We start from the raw sequence: 19,863 nt of genomic DNA on the forward strand, positions 1-19,863 counted from the left end.
GTGTGAAGTTCGTGTCATTAGCTTTTTGCATAATATAGTCAAATTTTGGCACTATTACTCGTAATTATGAGAATGTAAATTCAATTCAATTCAATTCAATAGCATGGAATACTCCACATGTAAATGTTTGACGCGAGGATGCATTTAGAGCTAAAAATTAGTGCAAATAACAAAAGCGCGGTGAACAACAGCCGCTCGACTTCTGTTCTCCTGTGTTCGCAGTAAATTTTTATAGCAAATGGCATGATTCACTGCAATTTTTTTTACAGAGAATGGTGTGTAATGTGATGTGGCCACTTAAAGTAATTTAGGGAATTATGCATAACAAGCATATCCCTAAATTCCCAAAATGACGCTACAGTGATCAAAATTTCACGCAGGCCTACATGTAAGAAGGAAAGCGATAGAAGACGAGAAAAATAAAATCATGACGAGTGTTGAACTAGGGAGACACCGAGGACGCTGGGATACAATGGCACTGGAAAAAGAAAGAATTGGTTCTGAATGGACTATCGCCATTGTAGAACATTATTATTTATTTATCACCTTACCCTTTCCAGAGAAGAGGACCAGCAGTTTATGCAATCTGTATAGCCAATATGCTAAATTAAGGCTGTTGAATGTTATTAATGTGGAAGACATTTAATTTATTAGTCTTTATCCTGTGAATGTGATGTTATTTAAAAGAAAAAACTATAAACAAAGTTGATTACAAACACGTTATAGTACCTTAAAGTTCAGGCCCGAGTGGAACAAACTGGGAGTCCAGACATTATCGAGGCTTTGAACCCAGAGAACACGGCTCTAAACATCAGCTTTACGATTTTTACCCTACTGGCATATCGCAAGTTCAAGCAGCCCACTAGTTATTAATAAAATCAAGGCAAAATGAGGTAACCGCCACATGTGGTCACAATAGACAGTATATAAAAAGTAGCCGCTGCTGTCAGTTGAACCCTCGACCTGGTGGCTTGGCGATCTCCACTATCTCAGTATCACCACAACAAATCAGTCTATAAAGTCAACAGCATACCTCTATCAATGCCAAGCTCCAGTCTACGCGCAACGTAGAACCATTTGGTTTTACATCGAAACATCATTAACCTGTTCTGCTCAGTGCCATCCTGATCCTCTTGCTTAAACTGCTGTAGCACATTAAGGAACATTCTAGTGGAACATGGAAGTAGAGTCTGCTACAGGTAGCTGTTCATACGTTAACAGGTAAAAATGCACAAAGTGCAAGACAGCAAATGGAGGAAGTGGGCTGTCGTACTGCTCCATGTTGTACACTGTGGTGGGTCGAAGAAAAATGTGGAGGACACCTGAACAGACAAACTGATAAAGAGGGCTGACTGAGCACAAAACTAGAACTGAAATCTAAGGCAGCAAATCACTAATGGATGACTTATTTGGTAAGGATTTAAACAAAACAATATTACAAATTTCTCAAACAAGAACACATTCTGGAAACAAAGCCATTTACTCCCGAGGCCTTCTCAGTGTCACACCATCACCTAGAACTCCTCTCCAAACCCACCCTTATTGCTCAACACCTTCAACTCCATCCAAATCCCCTCTCCTGCCCTTTGACCCTCTAACTCCACTAGGTCAACATCACCACCTCTCACATCCTGTTCAAACTCGCATTCCTTCACTGTTTTATTCCTAACAATACTCTCTTCCCTATTCCCCCTGCTACTCTACGTTATACACTATTCTTTCAACAACCATCCTCCTCTGTCATTTGTTTTATCTCCCTCTAGAAGTCTCAAAAGCACCTCATAATGTGTCCCTTCCACTTACGAATGTCACCATGCTGGGTGGAAAAAGATGTAGACCTGGAACACTTACTGATCTTACTAGGTTTCCCACCCCCTAATCTTTCAACTCTTCCAAGAACTTCACCCGCTGTCTGTCTGATATGTACTTACAAACTGTGTCCTCTAACTTTACATTTTAATCAGCTTTCCACGCACTTTACTTGAGAACTCCTATTGCCATCTTCGTCCAACCAAACCAAACAGAGTCACTACTTTGCCTACTGAAGCAAGTTGAGAAATGTATCATCAGACCTTGCTCACCAGTTCCACTGACATAAAAGCTGCAGCAACATTCAGAGGACCCTCCAGACCATTCACCAGACTGATCAACCAACCTAAGATCTAGGAAACCACAACTCTTCCTCTTTAACCACTTTGTTATCTACACGGTCCTTAGGGAGACCATCCTGCAACATAAACTGGCTGCCAACTTGTTTTGAGCGTGCACCTGAGCAACAACTGAACTATTAACCTACTCCTGGTTAAATGTAGCAACAGAACTGGAACTGAATGATAGCTGGAGGGAGCAACAGAACAGTCTTCGTTCCAGAATCAATTTCAATGCCTCTCAACGTTAGTGTACTGCCTCTTCAATAAGAGCAATCATCAGTCCTGCATACCCAACCAAATGCCAAACGTCAAACGTTTTCTACATATTACATAAATCGTGCATTTTAACAATACTCAGCACCAAATCGCAAACGCAAAATTCCCATCTACTCCTTGATTGCAAATCTTAACCAGGACCTTCATTCAACACCAAAACATGTCTTCGCGATGATACTGTACACATGCTACAAAAGTATCACCCTTGTTCACAAAACAACCAAATAAGATTGGTGGGAAGCGAGCAGTGGCACCAAAAACAGACAGTTCTCACTCCAGCAGTAAATAATACAGTAGCAGAATGCAATTCAGTATTTTTTTGCTGTTCTCGAACCAAACCTCATCTTCTGGCATTACCCACAAAGCCAGCTTTTGAAGATACTCTTGAGGAATCCACTTCGGATACTATAAAGAAACATAAAAAAAATCTATGTATCCTAGTAGATGTCAACAACTGTTTTGACACTCAAGCACCTTGATGCACCTCATGCCTGATAACATTGAAGCACTGGATTTTCCTAAATTGGCCATGCCCAGTCCACTCAGCAGGACACACCCTTCGTACTTTACCCACTTCAAGAAGACTAATCTGAGTTCTAGAGGTACATGGATCAGACACACCATCATTCACGTTCATTTCAATAATCTCAACCACCCTATGGCAATTCATCTACAGACCCTAACACAACCATGTTTTCCTAGACCATGGAAGAATTTCGACTTATGAATCCAGTAATGTCCATTAAGCAATTTCATCAGTATAGGACAGGGAAGTTTTCAACATGATGGTGTCTCTCAAAACAACACAGCTTTGGTAACACAAATGGAAAGTGTTTGCTCAACATGGCATTAAACTTAGAAGAAGAAAAAACTGAAATCAAGTGACTTGAAAGACAATAGAGTAAATTATACAACTTCAATGAGACAAAGCAGCTTCACAAGTGGTCTAGAATCAGAAGAACCTCCACCAAAAAGGCCAAGAGAATATACTTATTTTAGAACATCTCCATTACCAAATGCCCATCCAAAGGGCTCTTCAAAATAGTAAGTGATATCCATAACCCTACCTTTAGAGTGATGGTATCAGAAACTCTGTGATGCCTCAGCAAAATTCTTCATAAAAAAGCTGATAGTCTTGAATCACACTTTCTCTAAAAACAAGCAACAGCCCGAAAATAGCAAACTTGCCAGAGCTGGCCACATCTACCAACTAAATCCGGTTTTATTTCTCCTACTAACAAAACCAATTATATAATTAACATAAACATGTCAGTCTCACCAGCAGACCTTTCCCCTCAAACATTTTCAAAGCAATTCTCCTGGGATTCCCATCTACCATACCGGTGAAAGCAATCATTAACCCATTCCATTCAACTGAAGACTTCCTAATTGACTAGAAAACCTCTTAAACAAAATAATCATAAAGAAGCCAGTCTTGGCTAGAATGACCCAGCAAAATACAGGTAATAGCCAATGGACTATTTCAAGGTAAATTTATTAAAAATACATCATTCTTCCAAATATAAATTTTAATTTAACAAAGCATATAATAGTCTGAGAGACAAGCTTCAGTTCAGGATGAAGCACTAGTCTCGTTTTGGGATGAGCTCCAAAACTCCACAGATGTTGATGGAGGGTGCTTTACTCCTACTGTACTTGTCATCAGCATTTGCCACCGTAAACCACTAAATATAGGTCTAAAGACTACATGGCACAGTTCTCAACTGTATAACCTCCTATCTTAAGGATACACTACAACCATTCGACTTTGCTCCTTTCACTGGTATGGTAGGGATGCGGCAGCACTCCACAACAAAAACAAACCAACCTCAAAACGCAACTTTCCCTTCTTGCTCATCTTCTCATCTTGTTAACTCCTTCAAGCTCACCTGCTACAAGTATGTTGATGACACTCAAATCATACATAATGCTGAAAATGTAACTGAATAACAGGACATCCAGACTCAGCAAATACCTTCAGGCAGTGGAACAAAGGATACTTGAAAAACATAACTTAAAATCTCAGCTCCTCCAAAACCTTAAACTCTTTCTTATGGATCCTGGCAAAATCACATTCCCTCCAGGTTTGGAGATTGAACTGCTGCCAACCTCATCAAGTTAGATGAAAAACATCATAGTGATAATGGTTTCCAACACCTCACTTTAATCACTAGCCAAGGAAGTGAAAAGAGCCTCTTTCATCACGATGAGAGTACGTTCCCATGTTAGGCCTCTCTCAAAGGATACGGACATACTTAGCCTACTGATGGCACATCTTCATTACACCAATGGGTCAAATAATCTGTTAGCTACAACAAATCCAGAATAATTAAGCCAGTCAAGAACTAGACTTGAGCAGATGGGATCAGGTTGCACCGACACTCAAAGTGCTGCGGCAACAAACAATGTACGGAGTGCTGAAGAAATCAAACATTCACCAGAGTGAAGAGGTCTGGGTTAAATCCATCATGCAAGGCTAAACACTGTTCAAAAGCTGCAAGTGGGTTCTTATTCAAAGTTCTCTGCATTGCATACTGGACAATACTCAGGCCAGGGTGAAGCCTTCCTTCAGTATAAACTTGGATACTATTGTATAAAAGGGAAATTCCAGATAAAGCATGGGTCCAATTCTGTCAATCCCCCCTTAAAAAAAAAAAAGAAGAAAGAAAACCAGATAGGGGGAAGCTTCTTGTCAGAGCAGACATACAAACCATGGAATATGCTCCTTAAGGAAGCTTCTTATCAGAGCAGACGTGGAAACCATGGAATAGGCTCCTTAAGGAATAGGAAACATTAAAAGCCATCACAAATTCAGGAAAACAAAGAGCTGCTTTTTCACATTTGGTGCAAAAGTGATCCTCGGACCACCGCCGTGAATTGTTTGTAAAAGCAGTAGGAAAAATTATCGGACATTCCTTTCACTTACAAATCTATGCAAAAGATGCTCAAACAGGTTACCCTCATGCAGAACACCAGAACACAACACTAATAGATGAAAACTCAACCCACAGAGTTCCCGCGCCCATGCTTGTACAAATAGTAGCAATTTTTTATCCTCCCATCTGAAAAGCACTTTCAGTCATCAGCAAGAGGTGTGAAAGTGTTACAGGAGAGCTACAATTCAACATTATGAACACACTACACCACCTATCTTATTAGCAGTTAGACAGTGTCAAAAATTAAAACGGTTTAGTTACGAGCAACAAACCCAAACAGGAAGAAGTTGGCCAACAGTGATGTGGTCAGGACTCGATTATTAACATTCTATCATTTATGGGCCCCACATGGGATGCAGGTGCAAAGGCCCTGAAAAATATAGACATTTCATTTCATATCACTGCCATATTGCTGTGGTGTTTTATACACACCTTAATATTCTGAAACATATATGTCAGAATGCAGTGTTTCTTAACCTTTTGGCTTCTATGGACCACCACTTAATCATTACTGGAGTCCTGGGACCTCCATTGAATCATTATTGGAATCCAGGGACCCACAAAGTCATTTTTGGAATCCGTGGAACCCGTCCTAAGCAATGTTGATAATTTGAACAGCAAAACAATAAATACAAAATACAGACACCAAAATTCACCAAGTGATAAGACAAACGATGAAATATTTTATTTAGTACACAAATAAAAATAAAAATTCTAAAATGTAATGGTAAGTTTGAAGCTTTTCTAAATTCAATTGAAGCTATTCGTCCATACTTTATTCTCCTTGATACAGTTGCACTGCTCTCACGAATCAATCAACCGTATCAACTTAATTTTTAGGCTCCAATTTCAAAGTCCTTCACCTTTACAGAACATTTAAGCTTTCAAATATGCACACTTTAGTAATCTGTTAACATAATTTAAGTTTCTAAGCAGTCGTGGACCCCAAATGGTCTCCGGGACACAGGTCAAGAACAGCTGTAATAGGAAATTATGAACTAACCCCATCAACCCATTTCCAGAAACGTCATCATCATTCTCCGCAATGCTAAATAAAAGGTCCCTCGGTCTGCTTTATAATGGTATAAATACATGGATAACACATTATTGCCGTTAGTATAAAATATTATCACAGTATGCTGAATGGCCTAAGTTGTAATATTTTGCTCATATTAGTCATTTCCATGTATCAGGCATCAACAGCAACAATGGGAAATGTAAAATCTTCGCACTGACCAATAGCACGCACAAGCGGAAGCAATGACAATTCAATTAGCACATGTAAAAGACAACTAACATAAAATGCAAGATGAGGTGAACACCTTCAATCTTAGGGAAGATCATAAGTTTAGCTGTTGACAATCGCATGTGGACCACGAATGGCAACCTTTACTTCAGCCTAAGTATCATTTAGTGGTCTACTAGAAACGGGTCCAAAGTATTTTTCTACCAGAGAGTAATGTTGGTAGAATAGTCTGAAACAGGTGAAAAGAATGCCCATTTTCAGCCTGGGCACCAATAGAAGGCACATAGGACAGTTGTCTATACCTACTCTACACCAGTAGTCCATACCCATCTTATGCTAGACACATCTGTCTTCACACAACAATAAAAAGATAAAGCTCAAGGATGATCTCGCCTCTTCGATACTTCATGCTCTGAAGGGTAGCTCTAGGTCTCAACTGGTGGCCTTTACAATCAAAGCACATCCAAGACAAAGCACATCCAAGAACCAAGAGGAAGATGAGAAACAGTTCAAGGCAATGATTTTTCTAAATGTGTCAGAGCTCACGCAGATGGTGGGAAACATTAACAATAAGCATTTTGCATGCACGAGACACATACAAAGTGTTTTAATAGTGGGTCCGAGGTGAGAGGCAACCAGAGCTAATTTATTGGCAGACTCAACCTTAAAACTGCTGAGCAGAAGATAAAGGCACCGTCAAAATGCACAAGTTAATAAGGGTAGGTCGGGATCTGGTATTTATCAGCATTAAGTGAGAGGTAAGTAAAATATTTCCTAGCATCAATAATATGAATGTGGTAAACTTGTGTGCTGCATTGTTACATTTCAGTTTGTTGTTACTTTTTACGATTGTTTGAAATCCATGAATTTCCCAACTATGCTATAGACACTCCTGAAGCAATGGTAGCATTTACCTTTTTATCGTAGCAGAAACAAGAAGAAATGGTAAAGGTTAGAACTGGAAAAAAGAGTTATAGGGCATAGGGTTGGACCATGACCCAAGATAAACAGCTCAAAATGTAAACTGATGGCATTACAATCCGGAATAACTATACATTTAAAAATGATATGTTTCTCATCCAAAAAGATGTACACTACAGAAAGTTTAGAAAACAGGTCAGCCTAGCCCAGAGCATCCACATAGTGGAGATGTTTTTAAAACCTTGTAAGAGCAAAGGTGCTGCTGGAAAAAGGGATGTAAAGAGTACAATTAGCGTGTACATACACAGATATTGTGTTATGCCTTATTTCTGTAATGGCAAGGACTGATGCTTGTTAGGATTGAGATGCTTTGGAAAAGCAGTAAGAAGGTGTAAGTAATGGGACAGATTGTTTAGGACTCACATTTTAAATTACAGATTATACATGGTTAAATATTAGGTGCAGGTGAGGGCTCATGTCTATGTAATGCAGTGCCTGGGAAGGCTCCAGAGAACCTTTGGGGACCATCAGCTGAATGATATATGAACCTTCATATTGTAATAGTATGGGCCTTGCAAGGCAGGATTGAGGGGGATTGGTACAGTTAGTCAGAGTGCTTTGACTGTAGAGGTTTCTTTAAGATTGGTTTGAGGTGTACTGGCACAGCTGAGTGTAGGTTCCAATACTGGAAAAGCAAGATTGCATGCTAGGTCTGAGGTGCTGCTGCTGTCAGGGCTGTAAGTATAGTCTACTAAAATATCTGTGCCACTGCTGCAGATATGGTATCAAATACCCTAGCAGGTGGGGGTGCAGATCAGGTGGTGGAGTTATATCTCTTTGGAGGAAATTATCTCACCAAAACACGTGAGCCATTACATATCCTTATGCGGAATGTTTCCTAAAACAATGGGAAAGTGAAGAAGCAGTAGTACATTTGGTTATAAAAGTTATATAGCTTTTACAAGGCCCAAGATCACCTTACAAAGAGCAACTTTACATGGATATATGCAGTGGAAATAAGTAAACAACACATATAAATAAGTAAACATGAGCAGCAGTGCATTACACGGATAAGAATTGCAAAGGGGAATAAGCAGGCAGTGCACGGACAGCTTCAAGACTGAAGGGCAAATGTAGTGGACAAAAAGATCATGGTAAACAGAAAAAGTCTTACGTGAAGCAAAGTCCAGGACACCACAGATCCCCTTGTGACCATCTAGCAAGAAAGTTAATAAATAAAACCGGTGTGTGTTGCAGATATTTTAGAAGTTTAATGAATAAGATTAAGATCCAGAGAAACTGGACCCATGAGGAGAACTGGAAATTTACTGAACTGGCAACCTATAAATAGGTTAACCAACTGTTGATGGTGCGCAAAATATGAAATAAAGGTTGAAAAGAAAATGCTTCAGCTCCTGTTGAAAGGCAGAAATAGAGGAGGGGGTGCAAACAGCAGAAGGGAGTGAAATCCAAACTTTGGGTGCACATCCATAGAAAGACCGTTTAAGAGTGTGTTTTTTTGTAGTGGTAGAGAATTGGAACTGATCAGATGTCGAGGACTACTGCAGACCTGAGCAAAATAATGAGAGTGGTCAGCATGGATAAACTTGATAACAAACCAAGCTATTTAATAGGCAGATCTACCTTCAATGGGAAGCCAGTTCAATCACTGAAGGAGTAAGGTAATGAGTTCGGAAAGACCAACTCCAGAGATCAGGCAGGCAGCTACATACATACGCCAGATTTATTTTAGACATGCAATCTAGGATCAAGGTTTGCGTTATTCTTTTAGGTTCGATTCGCTTAATTATTCTAAAATTATGGTTTGCCTTCTTGAAAACTGGGTCTGCTATCAAGAATGCTCTTCTAGGCCAGTATTTTCCAAACTGTGGGTCGTGAGCAGCTTATTGGTGCGTCACAAAAGTCCTGTTCTTCAGAAGGTGAATCAGCAATAAATAAAGGTACCATTAAATTTTGCATTTATCTTGTCACACTTGTGCTTCAACAACAGGGGTAGAATGGCAGGCTATGTCTTCTGACAAATTGCAGCATATCCTTTCCACATGGGGATTGATGTTTACTTTGCTTTCTCTGACTGAAAAGTGAAAGTAGTTTCTAAAGTGAACTATGTGACAAACTTACTGGGTAAAATGAGTGTGAAAGGAAAGACTGTAGGATGTCATTTTTTTAACATAACAAAATGTAAATACCTGAACATTAACTATACACATATTTCAAAATATATCAGCAGTTAGGAAAACAAAAATTATGCGCTTTGCTTTGTAATTCTGAAGTGCGATGGAAAAAGAATCGATGGTGGTGAGAAGTAATTTAGAAATATATTTTGCCCTAATTGGCAGGGGTGTGCTTAGACGTGGGTCTCGTGCTCACTGTGCCACTGGATTCAAGCTAGCCTGGCTGCTGAGGGGTGATACCCTGAAAACCGCCCCAGGATGATTGTTTCCAGTCCAGGGAGGACCTGGCCTGGCAGTTCAAGCTGGACTGTTCCCATGGGGAGCAGGGTCAAGACTGATTTGCATATGGCTGGGTTCAAACTAGGGTGGCGTGGTGAGCAAAAAAATGATGGATTAAACCCAGATCTGTGACTGGGGGTGAATGTTTGACTCGTTCAGCATTCCATACCTCATCTGTTCTTTTTTGCTTTGGATTGGAGTGGGGCAGGTTGTTTTGGATTGGAGTGGGGCATGTTGCTTTGAATTGTAGGGCAGCAGACTGTTTTGGATAGGAGTGGGCAGATTGGAGTGGGGTGACATGGGTTAGACTGGAGTCGGGTAGATTGTATTGGAGGGGTGGAATGGAGTGAGGTGAATTGGATTGGGGCAGGTTAGAGTGGAGCAGATTGGTCTGCATGGGAGTGGGAGAGATTGTTTTGGATTGGAGTAGAGCAGACTGGAGTGGGGAAGATTGTTTTGGGTTGGAGCGGTGCAGATTGGGGTGAAGCTGATTGTTTTGGATTGGAGTGGGGCAGATTGTTTTGAAGCGGATTGTTTTGGATTGGAGTGGGGCAGATTGTTTTGGATTGGAGTGGGGCAGATTGTTTTGGCTTGGAGTGGGGCAGATTGGGGTGGGGAAGATTGTTTTGGGTTGGAGCGGTGCAGATTGGGGTGAAGCTGATTGTTTTGGATTGGAGTGGGGCAGATTGGGGTGAAGCTGATTGTTTTGGATTGGAGTGGGGCAGATTGTTTTGCATTGGAGTGGGGCAGATTGTTTTGCATTGGAGTGGGGCAGATTGTTTTGCATTGGAGTGGGGCAGATTGTTTTGCATTGGAGTGGGGCAGATTGTTTTGCATTGGAGTGGGGCAGATTGTTTTGCATTGGAGTGGGGCAGATTGTTTTGCATTGGCGTGGGGCAGATTGTTTTGCATTGGAGTGGGGCGGATTGTTTTAGTTTGGAGCAGATACTTTTGGAGTGGGCCAGATTGTTTTGGATTGAGTGGGGATTGAGTGAGACAGATTGTTTTGGATTGGAGTGGGGCAGATTGTTTTGGATTGGAGTGGGGCAGATTGTTTTGGATTGGAGTGGGGCAGATTGTTTTGGATTGGAGTGGGGCAGATTGGTTTGGAGTGGAGTGGGGCAGATTGTTTAGATTGGAGTGGGGCAGATTGTGTTGTGGGGGCATATTGGAGTGGGACAGGTTGTTTTGAATTAGAGCAGATACTTTTTGAAGTGGGCCAGATTGTTTTGTATTGGAGCAAACTGTTTTGGATTGAATGGGCAGATTGTTTTGGACTCGAGTGGGGTGTGGTGGACTTGAGTGCATTGGGGTATACTGCATTAGTCTGGGTGGATTGGAAGGAGTGGGATGGACTGGATTGCACGGATTGGTGGGGGGTGAGATGGGGTGGATTGGGGTAGATTGGGGTATACTGCACTGCATAATTTTGAAAATTACACATAAGAAAGAAGCAATGCCGCTTTGCAACACATAGAAAAAGATAATAGTCATCTTTTGAGAACAGCGCCCACAATCAAAAGCAAAGCAAAACATGAGTACAAAGTGAGAAAAGAAGACTTGGTAAAATAAGAGAAAGTTAATTCTAGAAAATAAAACGTGGCAATTTTGTTTGTCTTGCTGCGCACGTTTTTGCCAGTCACACACCTTCTGTTTGCTGGGCACTAGAAGTTAAAAAGAACAAAGCAGTACCTCAATCACGTAGGGAAAAGCTGAAGTTCAATGATCAAGTTGAATCAATCAATGCTTGGTCCCTGTTCCACAGAGAGGAACAAAATGATGCTTTTACTGCAATGACCAGTTACAAGGTTGTAAAGAAGAGTGCCATGCAAGCCAACAAATTATAAGCAATGGGCGGGCTCCAAGCCCAATTTCTGAACAAAGCGTCTCGCAAGCAATACATATACGCTATTGCATGTTTTGCAGGCTCTACCCTAAAAAGGGGGGAATAAAGAATCAAGGTTCCAGGGATCTGGCTGGAGTATGTCACCCAAGATCTTGAAAATATTCTAAGAGAGTCATGAAGTGATGATCTACTTTTTCCAAGCTCTGATCTGAGACTTGAAACATGATTTTCAATGTATTGTAAAAGGAGATATATGAGCGCTGATGAGTGAAGATGTGTTGGAGAGCTTCTTCCAAAGGAAATATTGGTTTTAATCAGATGTTCAAAACTCTATCAAAGAGAACCAACTATGAGGATGTTTGATGGGATTAGAACATGAGGTCTGCTGTTAGGCTACCCTATGCTGACTCTGATATTGGTGCATAATTAGCATTTCAGGATAGTTCAACTTAGGTCTATGCTTAAAATATTTAGCAGCATTTGTGGATAGATTGGGTAGGTGAATAATAACATGGGAATTTGGTCCTAATAAGCATAAATTGCTAGATATATTGATGGGATCAAGAGCACAATGCATCAGCAGGGTCTGTGAACTACAGAGAAGAGAGCCCAAACCCCCCTTGTGCACAGCTACAAAGGCTAGATCCAGTGCCGATAAGAAAAGCAATACTGGATAAGAGGGATGGCCCGGTTGTATAAGTCAGACAGATTAGGAAGGGAGGAAATAAATTGACAGCATCTCTTTATCAGGGGCAACTATCCTCAAGTCCAATTGAGAACAACTTGCATGATTTAACAAGCTACTGCCCCTGTGTACTTTCTGTAACACTTATGCTATGAGATTGGTATCTCTATTGCTCTTAGATGATGTGGGTATTTTGATGTTGATAGACACCTGATGACAATAAAGTAATTCACTGCTATTGTGTCAGCTCTTAACTGGTCAGTCCAGACCGGACTTTGTGTTTTTTTTAATCTATGATTTGTTTGTATGTCTTTGTTTACCGATTTAAAACTCAATAAAAATAGTTACAACTAAATTTATCAGAAAAGGTAGATAAGGAAGAGGGTTGTTTTATCAAAAGGTATCTATACAAACGAGTACAGTACAGAAGAGACAATTAGAGAAAGATGGTCCATATTTCTCTGTCAAAATTAGTATTTGGTAGGGAGCTTACCGGTGTAGAGACAGAGCAGGAGGGGCATTCCAAATGAGGTGTCCCTTGCTCGCCTTTCCCTTCATTACTAGGCATCAGATACCCAGTAATGAAGGGAAAGGCGAGCAAGGGCCTTAATATCATAATATAGGAGGAGATTAACTGTTAGTAGAGCTAAGTGAGTGAGACTTCAATTCATACTTCTGTGAAATGCATTAAACACTCATTTATTTAAAATGCTGAGCAAAGAAGGGAAAGGGAGAGCAAATCTATCTCATAAGGTTTGAAGAAATTAACTATTGTAAACACTAAGGGAGAATAAGCTTAAATAGTATTAGTGTGAAGGGCTATGTTGTGGTACGGAGTCGGAAGTTGGAATGGGGGTGCAATTTGGAGGCACGTCAGGTTGGAACCCGCAGACAGCCGTGACCCATGCAGGTAAGAGCGGTGGGACCAGGTTGGGGGGTGGGGGATTTCGACAGACGAGGGAAATTTTATTATTTATATATTTAATTCACCCCCACCGCCTCGCCACTCTAACCTACACGGGCGGTGGCTGCCCACAGGTACAACAGACGAGGGGATAGTCCTGTTTTAGTTTCACCTGAGGAATGGACACGTCCATACCATAGTCATTTGAGAGTTTAGTCAGCATTCAGTAATGCTAAGAACAATAGTGGTGTTTCGATTTCGGCTAAATAGAGCAGGTGAAAATGGCTGCCAGCCAGTATGCCTAGCAGTCCAAAATGGTGGACAGATCAGTCAATGTACTGGCATCCACAAAGAATCTACCTTAATTTTGTGGGCCACTCCAGGCCAGTCTATCCTTCAAGCAGCCTGTGCAGGGACAGGCAGCACACAGGCCTAGGGAGTAGGGAAGGCAAGCAGAGACCAGCAGGGGTGCCAAAAGCAGCAGGGAAGTATCTCCCACAGAAGGCACTAGACAGACATCTTCCAGTACCAAGGAGACCAGAAGATACTGGTATTCAGAGCTTTCCAGGTCTTAGCATAGTTAGCAGGACGAGGTACAGGGCAGCTCCCGAAAACCTTCAATTCTATTTGGGAGACGTAGAGGACAGTGGAGGTCGAAACGCTCACCTCTTTATAGATCTGTCAACTCATTGATCCACAACTCCTCAATCTCCACCTGCCGGAAGGAGGACTGGTTTCAGCAGCTCAGAGGAGCAGCCATCTGTCCTCTGCCATCAAGGGACTAGCATGCTCCAGACAACCATCGATCCGTCCAAACTGAGCACACTGATTCTCCTAGGGGTTCCAGCTGCTCCTTCAACTGAGCGGTCCATCAAACACTCTAGCTCCTACCATAGGCAGTCCACAGATGCTCTAGGCGGCTCAAGTTTCTCGTAAGCCTCGGACTCTGAATACAGAAGCATAGCAATGGCCCAGAGAAGCACAAATGGCCCACCACAAATCGGTGTCTAGTGGACACTCAGATCTCCAGGCAGACATCCACAGAACAAGGCAAGGAAAGGGAAGAATAGAGGCAAGCATGCTCACCCCTCGCCTTCTCTGACCAGACTGTGAATTTCTCACTCATAAAGAGGCTTAACTGAATTTGGAATCTCCGATCAAGGACTGGGCACCATGTGTAACAATGATTACTTGTCAGAAAGCTATCTTAAGCCATCCTTATAACAGCCACCTTTTCTGGAGCATTTTAGTGCACGTTTAAAAATCATCGAAAGGAAAACTACAAGTCCCAGATTCCAATGCTGTGTTGGCTAAAAACAGATGAGTAGCTGATGATGACCATCAAGATATAGCTCTAGGCAGAATTATGTGGCATGGATAGGACGCTGATGGGTTTACTGTCCTGGCCTAGCTAGGGTAAGGGAACCCAGAATACAAGAAAGAAGGTTAGTCTGTAAGTTTACAACGGGGAATCTACATGGAAGTTGGGAGAGGAGTTGGCCTAACGGCGCTCGACCTCGGACCTGGGGATCTGGGTTCGAGTCTCGGTAACGACGCCAAAACCTCCTGTGATTCTGGGCAAATCACTTAATCTCCCCGTGCCTAAAATGAAAGTAACTGGAAACGTGTAATGTAACTGGAAAAATATGTAAAGCGCTCTGATACCTGATTCGGTTCGGGTCTAGTTCGCCCTATATAAAACTCTGCAAAAAAAAGAAAGAGGTGCAGAAAGATCTGCAACTGTTCTTTATTACCTCCAACGCGGTGCCGGAGACTGGCACTTTATTCCTTGACACCGGCATAGATATATTACAGTGCACCACCTGGTGGTGCAGTCTGTTTGGAAACATCAGCAGGCGCTTTAAAATTGCAAAATGCATTAAAAATAATAATATCAGCATCTCCAGGCCATTCTTTTGCTTTGGATGGCCAGAAATATTCAATACTGTCACATTTGCAAGAGTGTGATGATAAGTAGTAAACATTAGAACTGGCATTTGGCAGCACTGACAGGGAGAGTGGGTGGTGAAAACTGCTGTGGCTTAGCAAAAAATCTTGGTCCTTGGCACTTATTTTCTCATAAATTAAGCACCGATTATCTCTGAAAGGGTTGGGCACTGTTAGGCAATTTATCCTTGGGAAAACTTTGTACAAGCCTTTTTTCTCATATTAGTCATACTCAAAAAGCTACTTTTGAACCTTACTCTGGTATACTCTAGAAAAAGCTGTGAGGTGTTAGGCGATTTCACTCAAAGGACTGACCTTCCCGAGGCCATCACGTGTCTCTTTTATTAACAAGATATAGATACGTTTAAAAGTTTCACCAGTTAATTGAGAGTACATCCAACTGCTCCGTTTGTCTAAAATGTACTTGTTCGATTAACCCGCTAGATTATACCTTAACTCCAAAATACGGTCAAAGATTACCACAAAACAGTAGACAAGATTGGCCATTGCAAAACAGACATAAGATTCTGCTCTAATTACACACTGAGACTAACTAAAGTACACCTTATTAGTTCATCTTGATGTTAATTAAACACCGTTGTGGTTATTAATTGACAAATCTTACGAGACAAACGTGCAAATAAACCTGCTATAATTGGTTGTAAATCTATGAATCCAAGACACAAAACCCTGAGCCAAGACCACGGTCGGACTGGCCTATAGGGCAATCTGGCAATGCCCAAAGGGTTGAAGTTATAAATCAGTGTGTGGCCCCCTTCTTCGGTTGTTTATATGCAGTCCGCCATAACCTGAAAAACACTTGCACAGCTGTCTGTGCTAGCTCAAAACAGCCCTAGTATGCAAATTCGTGACACTTTTTAGCTATCTGATTCACTAATGGGGGGCTAGTTTGACTTTGGTGTCCAGGTCTAATTTCTGTGTCAGTTTGACCATGACCAAGACCTTACCTGCCTATTATCACTGCTGTTTGGTTTGAACAGACCCCTTCCTGCAGTTGTACTCCACTGTTATCTTAAGGATGTAGGGGCCCTGGGCAAGAACTAATTTGGAGCCCGTGTTTGGAACAACTTTGAAACTATTACTCTTTTTTTTTATTGAAGCCCTATGTTGTCTAACAATCTTGAATATACGTTAAAGCACATAACTGAGCTTGAGTGAAAGTTCAATTTCCGAGGGAATGGGGGCTTGGAAGGTGGAAGCCACGTTGCTCATACCGTTAAACGTCTCTGTCATTTTCAAAACACCTGAAGAATAAACTGAAAGCTCGCCACAAATTCCAGCTGACCTAATGCATTCCCCGATTCAGGCAGGAGACTCCCGAGTTTTAAGTAAAACATTGTTTAGCTGTCTCCCGCCTGAAATGGCCCATCCAATAATATGACAACGGGTGAAATATATTGTCCCGATTTTTATTTTAAAATCTCATACCTTACAGTTCAAAACTGTCGGCATGTATGCTAATGTCAGCGGCGCCCGTACCCTGTATTATACACACATGTAACTTTTTGAAAGTTACAAAGAAGTGCTTTTCGGAGTGGTAAGGATGACAAGCCTCAATCCGTTAAAGGAAATGCATAGAACATAAAGAGATTTTACAAGACGAACGTAAAAAATACACTTTTCAAACGTCAATGCTACACATCTAACTGGGAACTTTCTTTCCTAAAGGACAGCTGGACATCATGCTCAAGCAGACAGAGCCGTCCACACTGACCAGCACCCCTTCGCAGAACAGCAGTAGTTAGGAGAACTCTCAACTCATCAGGACCATCCGCCCTCACCGCCACATCTTGGAAACATCCCCGTCTTCTGTTCCATTAAGACCCCGCGTGTCACTTCAGGCACCTACCTCGCGCGCAGCAGCACAACTCGAAAGCCACCTCCTCACTGAAGGCTCGCGCACCGCTGCCAAGCGCAGCAGCTGCCAGCCCACAAGCTGTCAGGCTTCCCGACCCACGTGACGCCCCTCCAGTGAGAACCACAGCTGTATGCCGCGCGCCGGGGCATCGCCTCCCGAACGCTTACAACGTTCCAAAAATAAAAGAACTAGAGCGCTAACACCAATCATGGGCTAGGACAACACGAGAGGCGGCCATGGCTGCCACGATGTTTGGATTGATGACATTTACAACCTTCCTGCGGAGCAGCTTGAGAAACTGTGCAAATAAAGTGTTTTGATTTCACGTTTTTTATATTGCATAGGTAAATGCTGTTGTAAAAACAGAGCGTCTTTCGCCAGTTATAACATAATAAGGTTTAAAAATGTTTTTATTTTATTTTATTTTATTTATTGTTTTTTTTACACTTACAACATATGACAAGTAACATGTATTCTTCATCACATTGTACATACAGGGGTGACAGCCCATGTGGCTTAGCCGCTTGTTGTACAGTCTAATCGTAGGGCACATAAGCTTGGACATCCATGCATCTCTACAGTCCCACATATAACATATACTCATTGGTGTTTTGTGCTAGGGGTCACCGCAAACTAAAAACGTCAAAATAGCAGGGCTCTTCGAATATGTAGATTATTATGATCAAGTTTGATAGTTTGCATTCTGGTGCTGGCTTTATAAATGCAGGGGTGCAGGTCCCATAGTGCAAATAAAAACGTAATTGGGTGAGTTATTCATGGCTGACATGAAACATCATGTGAAATGCGTCAACAGTATTTTATTGTGAGTTATTAGAAGAGTTTGGCGAGGGGATTGAAGTAAGCCACCTGGACACTTCAAGGTCAGCCCATGGCTTTGCCTACACTCTTATCAGTGGAGTCAGTGTAGTTATTGGAGCTGCGACAAGTGGACCCTGAATGCTTTTGTGCAAGGGGAGAGGATGTAGTCCGTCCGTCGGCTAGTCTGCCGATTTTGGTGCTGGAAACCAAGGTTCGAGCCTCGGGGTCGCGTCCACATCCTGTGATTCTGGGCAAATCACTTAATCTCCCCGTGCCTGAATGTTTAACATAACCGGTGCTCATGTAAAGCGCTCCATTACCTTTGGGTCGAGTTCGCACTATATAAATCTGAAGAAAAAAAAGCCTGTACATTTTGGTGATGGGGCAGTCACCCATGCTATACTGATGCTGTCTCTGATTTGTGCAGTGAGACCTCTGTGCTCCACCCTGGAGGTCAGCCGCGGCCAGTACAGGTAGAGCAGTGGATCGGGTTAGGGGGTACTTCGACAGATAATGAGGGAAATCTAATTATTTATTTAATCAATTTATGATTTATTTATTCAGTCAAAGGCCCTCCAGTGGAGGTTTGGGCTGCCGCAACGTGAAATGTCGGCACTCCTTGGTGATCCAGCTTGACGGCGCAGGCTTGTTGCATTCCCATTGGAATATGCAGAGGCCCAGTGAGGTGAACGTGCTGGCCCGTGTTCCTACCCAGTGGGGAGAACACGTCACACCATTCTCAGCATCTGCATCAGCCTTATTGGGAGCTTGCATTGCGGCTGTGGAGGGGCGCCGTTTGATGTTCCAAAGCAGCGATGCGCGCTTTAGCACGTTCAACAAGGGTCAGAAGGGGGAACAAGTAGAGAAGTGGGAAAAAATAACCCACTCGAAAAGCAAAGAGATAGAAACGAGAAAATAAATACATTAAATGGCTATACTAACACTTGTAATTACGCTGATTTGGGGAGGTAAACAGACCCGCGTGAGTCATGCAACTCTTACCCTGGACTACAGCAGGGGCGGCTTTAGTGTGCCGGATGTTTATCTATATTATCTCTGTGCCCAGGCTCAGTATGCCTACAATTCAAAATTTGCAAACATTTGTGACAAGAATTTTCAATTCTATTAAGGACAAGGAGGCGAGGATTATGCTATCTCATTTCTTTAATGAAATGCCCAGCAGCCATAGAAACAATAAACTACATTACCCAGAAACACATGGGCAACAACCATAGAGTCAGGGGTATAAAATGGCATATAGAAAGTCACTCTTCCTCTTTCTTTCGTAACAAGAACTCCAGAAAAACAGACCAAATCCAGTCCGGCAAATCCAACAAGGAAAACAGGAACACCAAACTAGGAAGTCCAAGGAACATCCAAAACAGCATAGACCGTCGAAGACTGGAGCCAGAATCCTCCGCAGGAGCAGGAAGGCAGGAACCAGGCCTTACGGAAACATTCTCACTTGGGATCAGATCCTGAAAAGGAACACAAAGCCGTAATATCCAAGCAATGCAACATATGACCATAAAGCAAAATGGGGGGGGGGGAAACAAGATATATGTTAAGACATCATCAGAAATACAACAACAACATAGGTATCTGAACTGAATGCAGATAATAACGGGTGGGATAATCCTCGCCTCCTTGTCCTTAATAGAATTGAAAATTCTTGTCACGAATGTTTGCAAATTTTGAATTCTATTTCAGGACAGGAGGCTCCGATTATGCTTGTTTAAAGCTGATCCACCACAACAGAAGCAACATTATCAATAGGCTT

The 19,863-nt window shown here is 42.0% G+C and overlaps 1 protein-coding gene across 2 annotated transcripts in view; it reads right to left on the reverse strand.

The window, feature by feature from the left end:
• The window catches only part of SNX8 (sorting nexin 8), a 213,016-nt gene extending 195,624 nt beyond the window's left edge, over positions 1-17,392 (reverse strand). Inside the window, exon 1 of one of the 2 annotated variants that reach the window (XM_078664973.1) lies at positions 17,256-17,392. The gene's annotated coding sequence lies outside the window, so the exon portion shown is untranslated. Of the gene's footprint in view, positions 1-17,187 lie in introns of both variants that reach the window. The other variant, XM_078664975.1, reaches the window with a different exon arrangement.
• Between the last annotated feature and the right edge of the window lie 2,471 nt (positions 17,393-19,863).

The sequence above is a fragment of the Lissotriton helveticus genome, chromosome 10, assembly GCF_964261635.1.
Source record: "Lissotriton helveticus chromosome 10, aLisHel1.1, whole genome shotgun sequence".
NCBI lineage: Eukaryota > Metazoa > Chordata > Amphibia > Caudata > Salamandridae > Lissotriton > Lissotriton helveticus.